The sequence below is a fragment of the Rutidosis leptorrhynchoides genome, chromosome 10, assembly GCF_046630445.1.
Source record: "Rutidosis leptorrhynchoides isolate AG116_Rl617_1_P2 chromosome 10, CSIRO_AGI_Rlap_v1, whole genome shotgun sequence".
Lineage (NCBI taxonomy): Eukaryota > Viridiplantae > Streptophyta > Magnoliopsida > Asterales > Asteraceae > Rutidosis > Rutidosis leptorrhynchoides.
The window spans coordinates 303,405,367-303,416,472 of NC_092342.1; positions in this window are offsets into that span (position 1 = coordinate 303,405,367).

Consider the following 11,106-nt stretch of genomic DNA (forward strand, 5'->3'; position numbering starts at 1 on the left):
AGTACTGTATCACTTGATACAAATATAGTTAGGATAGATGATAGAAGATTTCTTAGGTTTATCCTTGGCGGTAGGATGTACAGAATGTCCATGCTGGACATGGCCAGGGCCTTACAGATATATACTCCTGGTGAGTTGCTATTACCCGATTGTACAAACTTGATTCATTATGGTGAACGGGTAGATAGTAACTTTGACGCTGACGCCATTTGGAGGCGTATGTCACATTTTGATGTTTTTACACGAGCAGGAGGACACTCCTATACACATATTGACAGAGCTGAGCTTCGTATTATTCATAGATTTTTGGCTAACTCGATTACACAAAGAGGTCATAATAAAGAAAAAATTACCTTATATGATTTATTCTACCTAAAGTATATTCGGGATCCTAGAAGCTTTGTCAATATCCCTTACTGTGTTGCTTTTTATTTATCTAAAATGGTAGAAGGAATGCAGGACGGGAGTATAATAGGAGGAGGTATTTTTGTTAGTCTCATTGGAGAGTATTTAGGTGTTGATAGGAACCAAGGGGGTCCATTATAGATTTGTAGAGAACAGGTTGAGCCCTTAGGATTGAAAGTTTATGTGGGTGCTAAGGTATTGAAAAGTAGACGTAACCAGGCAGTACCCTATGAGGGATCTCATCCTCAGGTAGAGAGAGGCTCAGACGAGGAAATGGAGGAGGCGGAAGACATTAGGGATGTCTTTCGAGATGCTATTCTTGACGTCCACGTTCGTATAGATGAGGAAGCAATGACGAACGCGACAAGACATAGTATGTATGAGCAGTGGAACTCCGAGCGAGTATACGAGGATTATAGGCGACGCCAACACGATAGCTGGTTAGTTCATCAGCACCAAATCATGAGCCAGCTATCATATCAGGTACCAAATAACTATGTACCTACTCGACCTGCTCATTTTTCGCCACATAGCCCCGATATCCGACCACCCTTTAACCGGTATGACTATAACCAAGCCTATCAGAACACCTATAACCAACAATGGAACCCACCCGATGAGATGAACTGGAACCCCTATCCAGACTGATTTAGTTCCATTTGGTTATTTTTATGATTATTATGTTTTTATCTTTTGACTTTTTCATGTTTAAACTTATGTTATTGGATAAATTTGTGTAATTTTTATTATTTTATTATTATTGTGTACTAATATTTCATATTTAGAATTTGAAAGTGGGATATTAAGTCTCATTTCAAATTGCCATGCATGATTATACTTGTATGTATGTATATTGTCGATTGTTCAAAACAGGGTAAAACAGCGCATTTTCAAAGACTGGCATTAAGTTCAGCAAAAGCTACTAATTTTGACGACAAGATGACAAATAAATGTGATGTAACAACAAACGAAATGAACAAATGCTATGCACCATTTATCATTCAGCAAACAAACGCCAATATATTTAGAAACTTTGGTAAAATTTAATCATTTCTACGCTAATCAACCTCAATAATTTAAATTGTACTGATTTCTTGCAAATGAGGGCATTGCAAGATCTTAAGTGTGGGAAGGGGTTAAATTCTTTCGGATTTTTAAAATTTTTATCTTTATACACTTGGTTACTATTAAAAATACTAGTAACGTAGTAGTTGTATTAGAATCTAGTGCTCTCTGATAATAAAGAACAGCCCTAGTCTTATATACTGACTACCCAATTCTAGTAAAATTTTTCAAAATTTTCAATTAAATGAACTCAAAATCATGTTTATACATATTTATGAACGATAAAACTAGGTGTTAACACCGAAATTATTGTAACCTCGGAAAGGACATAAATTGAGAAACAAACCAAAATGTTGAAATTCATTTAAAATGGAATAGAGGACGATAAAAAGGAAAATAAAAGCCAAGTGTGGGAAAATTTACCAAGTTATCTTAAACATATGTCACATATATCTGTAACAAATAACTGAAAATACTTTTGCTTTGGACTAAACTAAACCATTTTACCCGATGAAAGAAAAGAAGAGATGGATTTACACGATGAATCAATTCCATCATTAAAAGGAAGTAAAGTCTTCCGAAAACGAAACGCGCTTCTTGATTTAGGTTATGAAGTTGTCGTCCAGACCAGCTGTAGGTTGACGAAAAATCTAGAAAAGTCATCTCTAAAATCAGCAGGAAATCCACGGACCTCAGCATTAAACAGGGTCGCCAAGTGGTCAGATTTATCCTAACCATGAGAAGCATTTATCTCGTACAATGGGGGGGCACCATGCAAATTAGCTGGATAAGACTAATGAATCAGATCCCCAGAAAGGATAATCTCCTTAAAGATTAAAAATCAGCTTTTAAGACTGATATTACTCAATCCTTGAGATTGACCTTAAAGATTGAGAATTACAAACTCATGGAATTCGATGATATCTAAACTCGAGCTTGAACGAGAAAATATTTTGATCAAATACAAACCGATTTGTTTTCTGAAAACCTTATTTTCAATGCGTTCATTACCTTTGAACGTAAAATCCCAGGAATTCACCTGGAATTCATTAGGTCACCTGAACCAAATCGGGTGTCAACCGTAAGAACGGTGGTTGCATAGTGGTCAAAGACAGGACCTTGTGCCAGACCGAAAAATCATAAGGGTGAGCTTTACTATTGCTCCTACCAAGGATAGTAATTGCATCCGACACGTTATAGACCATAATTAAAAGCATGTCAGGGGACATTGCCTTAACAGTTGCTTGTTCAACGCTTTCCTTTACAACCGGACGGTAGTTTATCGAAAGGTAATATACGGGACAAGTAAACTGGACGTGTTGCTTTCCAAATACAAGGTTAGCAAGTGGGTGACACAAAACCGCAAGTTTTGAGCTAAAATTTTCAAATCTGAAACCCACCAAACGCACAAAAATATTTTGCAAACACCGGTGAAGGGTTATTCCGGAAAACTTATCTAGGGTAAAAGCTAGATTGAATTTTCAAAAGATCAAATATTTTCATAAAGATCCAATTTCCTTAAGGATCTACATTTTCATAGTCATGTGGGACTGTAAACCGCCTTTCAAATGTGCACTTTGCTTTGGAAACCGAAAGTAAATCGGCTATTTGATTGCAAGTGTCATTGACCTAAACCCGAGGCAACTGTGGATGACACACCCACCTTTAACCATGGTTCTATCGTTACTATCATTGTTTATACAGCCGTATAGAAATCACTGATGTACAAAGTGTGAAGAATAAAGAAGTGATTCTAGTATTTCAAGACGATATTGCTTGAGGACAAGCAACGCTCAAGTGTGGGAATATTTGATAATGCTAAAAACGAACATATATTTCATAGCATTATTCCTCAAGAAAGACAAGCTTTTAGTTGCAATTGTTCTATTTACAAGTGATATTCGTTTAAATAATAAAAGGTGAAGACAAAAGACAGATTCGACGAATTGAAGACGCAAACGACCAAAAAGCTCAAAAGTACAAAATACAATCAAAGAGGTTCCAATTATTGATAAGAAACGTCTCGAAATTACAAGAGTACAAGATTCAAAACGCAAAGTACAAGATATTAAATTGTACGCAAGGACGTTCGAAAATCCGGAACCGGGACCAGAGTTAACTCTCAACGCTCGACGCAACGGACTAAAAATTACAAGTCAACTATGCACATAAATATAATATAATATTTAAATAATTCTTATAATTATTTAATATATTATATTATTTATAAAACCGTCGGCAGAAGAAAACAACCAAAAATGAGCCTCCCCAGCTGGCCATGCGATCGCATGGCCTGGAAGGCATAAATCCATGCGATCGCATGAGCCCCAGTTCCAGCCCACATGCCTATAAAAATCGAGCTTTGGTGCACCACAAATAATCTATCTTTCTCTTCTCTCCATATATACGTAAAATATATATTTATAATTTATATTTTAATTTTAATTTTAATTATAATTCTAATAATAAGGGTATGTTAGCGAATATTGTAAGGGTGTAAGTCGAAATTCTGTCCGTGTAACGCTACGCTATTTTTAATCATTGTAAGTTATGTTCAACCTTTTTACATTAATGTCTCGTAGCTAAGTTATTATTATGCTTATTTAATCCGAAGTAATCATGATGTTGGGCTAATTACTAAAATTGGGTAATTGGGCTTTGTACCATAATTGGGGTTTGGACAAAAGAACGACACTTGTGGAAATTAGACTATGAGCTATTAATGGGCTTTATATTTGTTTAACTAAATGATAGTTTGTTAATGTTAATATAAAGATTTACAATTGGGCGTCCCTATAAATTACCATATACACTCGATCGGACACGATGGGCGGGGTATTTATATGTACGAATAATCGTTCATTTAACCGGACACGGGAATGGATTAATAGCCACTAGAATAATTAAAACAGGGGTGAAATTATGTACAAGGACACTTGGTATAATTGATAACAAAATATTAAAACCTTGGGTTACACTCAGTCGACATCCTGGTGTAATTATTAAACAAAGTATTAAAATCTTGTTACAGTTTAAGTCCCCAATTAGTTGGAATATTTAACTTCGGGTATAAGGATAATTTGACGAGGACACTCGCACTTTATATTTATGACTGATGGACTGTTATGGACAAAAACCAGACGGACATATTAAATAATCCAGGACAAAGGACAATTAACCCATGGGCATAAAACTAAAATCAACACGTCAAACATCATGATTACGGAAGTTTAAATAAGCATAATTCTTTTATTTCATATTTAATTTTCTTTATTTTATATTTAATTGCACTTCTAATTATCGCATTTTTATTGTTATTTTATTTGATTGCATTTTTAATTATCGTACTTTTTAATTATCGCAAGTTTATTTTATCGCACTTTTATTATTCGCAATTTCATTATCGTTATTTACTTTATGCTTTAATTTAAGTCTTGTATTTATTTTTAATATTTTACATTTGGTTTTAACTGCGACTAAAGTTTTAAAATCGACAAACCGGTCATTAAACGGTAAAAACCCCCCTTTATAATAATAATATTACTTATATATATATATATATATATATATATATATATATATATATATATATATATATATATATATATATTTGTATTTTTATAAAAGTAAACTAATATAGCGTTAAGCTTTGTTTAAAAAGATTCCCCGTGGAACGAACCGGACTTACTAAAAACTACACTACTGTACGATTAGGTACACTGCCTATAAGTGTTGTAGCAAGGTTTAAGTATATCCATTCTATAAATAAATAAATATCTTGTGTAAAATTGTATCGTATTTAATAGTATTTTCTGTAAAAATATAAGCTATTTCGTATACCCCGCTGCAAACATCAGTTCGATAATACCAAGATCTTCTAAATCTTTGAAGAAACCTTTCCTATTCGGTTTGCACCCCAGTTTTAAACCCGCAATCATAGAACTTTCTCCTATCTCCCCATTGTGGTCATTGATAAACATCCTTTGGACCGCATCACTAAAATCGATATCGCTAACATTATCATGTAGATTAAACGAACACGATACAATCTCTTTTTTTCTTTTTTCTAAAGATTGATTTAGCCAAGATTTCATCATTCGGTTTCTTCAAATGTCCATTCAAATCATACCATTCCGTGCAAAACCCGACGCACCTCGAGTCTAAACAATCACAGTATCTCCTACCTCCCCTACCAAACTCCACCGGCTTATATACATTATCGACGTCAAGTTTTTCTCCTTTGTTAATACCCAAAGCGACTTTTTGCTTGTCCTTCTTCTTAGACGACAACTTAAGGTTGATGTATTCGAACTTCTTAATGGGCTCCCTAAACTCAACGTCTTAGTGACACGTTATCAAGAGCCGCAATTGACCCTTGACCTGATCATGTAGACAGTCAGTAGGCCCAAAATGACCTGGCCAATTAGCGGGAATACTCCCCGCATCCGAAACTGTAGCCACGTCTACGTAAGGGTTGGTCTTAAGCATTAACTGTAACATGTGTATTTTTCTTATTACTATATTTTCGAGACGCATTGGTTGTAACATATGTAATTATTATTATTGTAATGTTTTCTAGCATTAACTGTAACATGTGTATTTTTCTCATATTACTATATTTTCGAGACGCATTGGTTGTAACATATGCAATTGTAATTATTGTAATGTTTTCTAAAATCACTAGTTTAATACCCGCGAATTCGCGGAATTTTTAAAGGCATATTGCGATATCGATGTAAAACTAATTGTTAAATGTTATATATTTGTTTGACAATCATTTCAAATGAAGAATAAAAAAAATAAAGTGTATCTATAGTGTATATACATGATCAAGCAATACCCAAGTGTTTTCTCGAAGCTAGCCGAAAGTCTTCTCGCACCATGACCCAAATCCATGCTTGTGACAATGTGTTACCACCACCACAATTGTATCGAAAGCGTTTCCAAAGCAAAAACTACATAAATATTGCATCTTAGTACTCAATGAAACCACTTCCCACAGTGACAATATTCTATAAGAGATTTTCACAAGAAGAACCCATTGACAATTGTCTCTTGGCATGCATTACCAGACAAACCTATTATAGCAAAAGAACACTAGTGATAATAGTAGTTAAGCTTAATCAGATTATAGATTATATATGAACTTTTCTAAATCTGGAACCAGCAGATCCAAAAGCACGCCATTTTCATAGGCAAGACTCGTGCTCACAGAAAACATAATGCATATCACCCTGAATAAGTAACAATTACCTTTCATGGAAAAGTTCCTAATTTAAGTTTTATCTACGCTTGATCAAATGGAGCCATCTTGTTAGATGCGTATAGTGATCATATATTTTTATCTTGGAACATATTACAACTTGTTTTAGGAACTGTCTACTTTGATATTAAGCCTTCATGAATAAATTGGTAGATTGCTGTGAATTGTAGAAATAAAAATAAATTGGGGGTCAGCGCCACTACGACGATCATGTAGGCCACCTGACCCTGAGTCATGTGGGTCAAAAGTATAGGTTGTAATGGGTAGTTTGATTTTTCTTCGTATTCTTAGCCCAACCGAAACAGTTATATATGCTAATCATATATCAATTATTTGAAGTTACTTCCCATGTGCACATCCAGAAGTAAATTAAATAAACTTTGTTGTTTTCAATATGGTCAACTTAAACATGGTAAGTTTGATGTTGAAAGATTAAGATCAAATTACCTAGAGTCACATGCACGTAAAGTGGTAATGTAGTATAGTTGCACCACACATGATTGAACACATCTTCCTTCCTTTGTAACTTGGGACACCCTATAGTTATTGATGTAATTTAAGAATATAGTGGCAGATTCAAACACTTAATTAGGATAATACAACGATTTGGGTCACATACTCACATACTACGCCTAATGGATCAAACGGGAAGTTAATAATATTTTCCAAGTATTAAATTATTCAAACGAAACAAAAGTTAAAACAAAAGTTAATTGTAAACACATTGACTATCCGTCATATGCAAATAGGTATTAGCATTAAAGATTTGATAGTTAAATGAGCTTATATACATGCATTGCTTTCTTAACATGAATTTTGCAAGCTAAATAAGACGTTTTGCAATATTAGATAAAAGACACTTTACATAGTTACATCTATCATATGAAAATGTAGTAAAAATAACGTAAGAAGCAGTTGCATACCCGGAACTTGGGTCTGTTGTACTTGTTTTTATCATGATGAATCCAAGTATCCAACAAACTCCAGCACGATATTGAGTCTTAGTCTTGCCCTCTGCATCATAGATCCGAACATGGATTATAAAACCCCAAATAATCAAGCAAGATTTTCACAACTAAGGAGTTGATCCAAATTTTCAATGAGTGGTTGTGATGCCCCGTACAAAACCATCGTGTACGAATCATCAACAACAGGATCATTACAAGGTCAAATACTATATGCTGTTTCAAAATAAGTTTGCATTCATGAATATAGGTGACGTCTTAACCAACGTCAAATGTTTAACAACCAAAAGTATGCTTCTACGAATAGCAAGCAATAATAGTACGTGACCCATAGGTCGTTACAAATACATTGTTTCAAAAGTAATATAGTTTGAATGCAAAATAAACGTTTCATGTGGTGACATCTCAAATAAGCGCAGCGGGTGTCTACAAAGCATGACTAGTACAACGGAAGCAAGCAAACCTTAAGCACCTGAGAAAAACATGCTTAAAAACGTCAACACAAAGGTTGGTGAGCTATAGTTTAAGTATAACAGTAATGTAAGGTAGGCCACGAGATTTCAGTGCTTCAACAGCGTTTCAAAACAGTGTGAAAAGTATATGTATAACCGTGGACACTTGGTAACTAACTTAACGTAAATAACACCTCCTAATAGTACACTTGGCGAGTGCGTAAGTTTACGAAGTATTAAACACCCGTTAAATGCTAGCGCTACTAGCCCGAGTGGGGATGTCAAACCCTATGGATCCATATCTAAGATTCGCGTTCACCGGTTCAAAGACCAATGACTAAACGTTACCGAGCTAAGGGGAAAGTTTATGCCGTTGTATAACCCACACATATATAAAGTTTAAGTACTCGTGCCTAGTATGTAAAACGTAAAATGCGCATGTATTCTCAGTCCCGAAATAGTTAAAGTAAAAAAGGGATGCTATAACTCACAGTGGAAAGTAGTAAAAGTCGATACGCGGGAATAGTAAGCAAGTGGTTTGGTCCGGAAGGTCCTCAACCTAAGTCAAAAGTTACTAAGTCAGTAAATCGTTCCCAAAGGTTTAAAAGTATGTAAATTAGGTCTTAAGTACCATCATCATTCAACATTAAACAAAAAGTGTAAAGTAAGTTTTAAGTCAAGACTAGGGTTTGAAATAAAGGCTGACTTCGTTCAGTTGCCACGACCTCTATACAGACTGAAATGAGGTGAGACCAGTGGCCATGGCTCCGTATATGAGTCCCCTAGAAGCTGACCAATTTCCAGAACCAAAATCGTTTTCGTTTGACCGTGGTGACGGTTTAAGTGCGAGTAGGTCAGAAATTTTTAGCACAACGTTAATAGGGCGTAGTGACTTTCGGGAGGCCATAGATCCTAAACCGTAACTCGGATTAAGACGAGGTCTAAACGGAAAATCATCTACTCGAACCGAAATAACTGAAAAAAACTTCCCAGTATCCCAGGTGGTCTGATTAGTTCCAGAAAATAGTAAGAAAGGTGTTCCGGTGGGTTCTCGGTGCTTGATGCTCATCACGGTTCTCATCCTTGATGCGTATAACTTCAAGCGTACAACTCGTTGATGTGTTTGCATCATCTTAACCAAGTTTTGACCATCATAACACTAGTTTAAGTCTAAGATATGTAGCACAACTCACTTAAGAGTTGTAAGTAGTTTGATGAACCAAAGTTACATCAAGATCTTAGATCCGACACATACATGAGTTATAAAAGTGAAATTAAGCTATAAACTTGAAAGTAAACTAAATAAACAAGATCTTAAGTTGTAGAACTTAGATCTTAGCTAGATCTTAAAGATCCTAGACTAGAAAGTCTAGATCTAGTGTTCTTAAGTTAGATCCTAAGTTACAAAACTTGGATCTACACTTTGATGAAACCATAAGTTATGAAACTTAGATTTTCAACTTGTAAAATGTATGTAAGCTTGTAAGCTCTTATTTACAACAAAATTAGAAGACCATAAGTTATATAAACTTAGATCCAACATAAGTATATGAAGTTATAACTAGAAAGTTATACTTCCATGTTCTTGAACTTATAAAGTTAACTTTTAGTTTCAAGAAATATGAGATCAAGATTAACTAGTAATACTTGACCAAATTAACAATATCACAACTTTAAAGTACTTACAAAAGAAAAAAATAAACTAAAGTACAAGTATTATGTTCATGTTTGTTTCATACTTAGGAAGATTCAAAGCAAAGTTTGGATCTTAGGATTTAAGTCTACAAAACATGAACACAAGTATGATTATGAAACTTATGAACTTGAAATCTTGAAAACATTTAAGTGTAGAACCATAAACTAGAAAGTTTAGATTCTTGTTCTTGGTTCTTTACAACAAAAGATGGAAATAACCAAGATTGCATGAAGATACAAGTTAGAGAACTTGATCTTTAACAACAACAACAACAACTACAAGTAATTGAACAACAAACAAGAACAAGTAAAAGAATGATGATGTGGTTCGGTTTTGGTGGAGAAAAAAAGAAAGAAAAGCAAGCTTGTTACTTACAAAGTAAAGAGAAAAGATGAGAGAAAATGAGAAGTAAAATGAAGTGTGTGTAAAAGTGAAGTAATACACTAGTAATATGTAACAAAAAAAAATTTTGAATCCCCTTTACACCTCTCAAGGCCGATGGTTCTCAAGGGACCAAAGAGGCAAGTCAAATCTTCAACTTTCTAATGTGGGAGAATGGTGTAAGCTTGAAATGGTATTAAAGCTAAATGGTATGGGAATGAGGTGTAAGTGTGCATGTAACTAGATTCCTCATGTCATTAATTACTCTTGTTTATCATTAAGAAGTTACTAGCATAAAAGTGGGCTCTTAATTAATCCATTAAGAGAAGTAGGGTGGACTTCCAAGTCCATGTTCAAATAATAAAATCCCAAGTCCAAGTATGTAACAAATTAAATAAACAAAGCCCAAGTAATTAACTAGTAACATTAGTTAATTAAAAATGATTAATAATAATTAATCATGAACGTAAATAATATTCGAAATATTATTCGTGTGAAGTACGTGTGTCACAAAGACAAGTCGGGCCATGAAAAGTTAAATACGGTAACAAGTAACACGTATAAGAACACGTTTATTAAAACACAAGCATTAATAATAAATTATTAATAATTAAACGTTGGAAAATCCAGGGTCATTACATTACCCACCTGTTAAAGAAAATTTTGTCCCGAAATTTTAAGCTGAGGTAGATGGAGGAGTCGGGAAAAGGTGAGGATACTTCTGCATCATTTGATCCTCTCGTTCCCAGGTAAACTCAGGTCCTCGTTTGGCATTCCATCGAACTCGGACGATCGGAATCCTGTTGTGTTTCAAGGTTTTAACCTCACGGTCCATAATTTTGACAGGCTCTTCCATGAAGTGGAGTTTGTCATCAATTG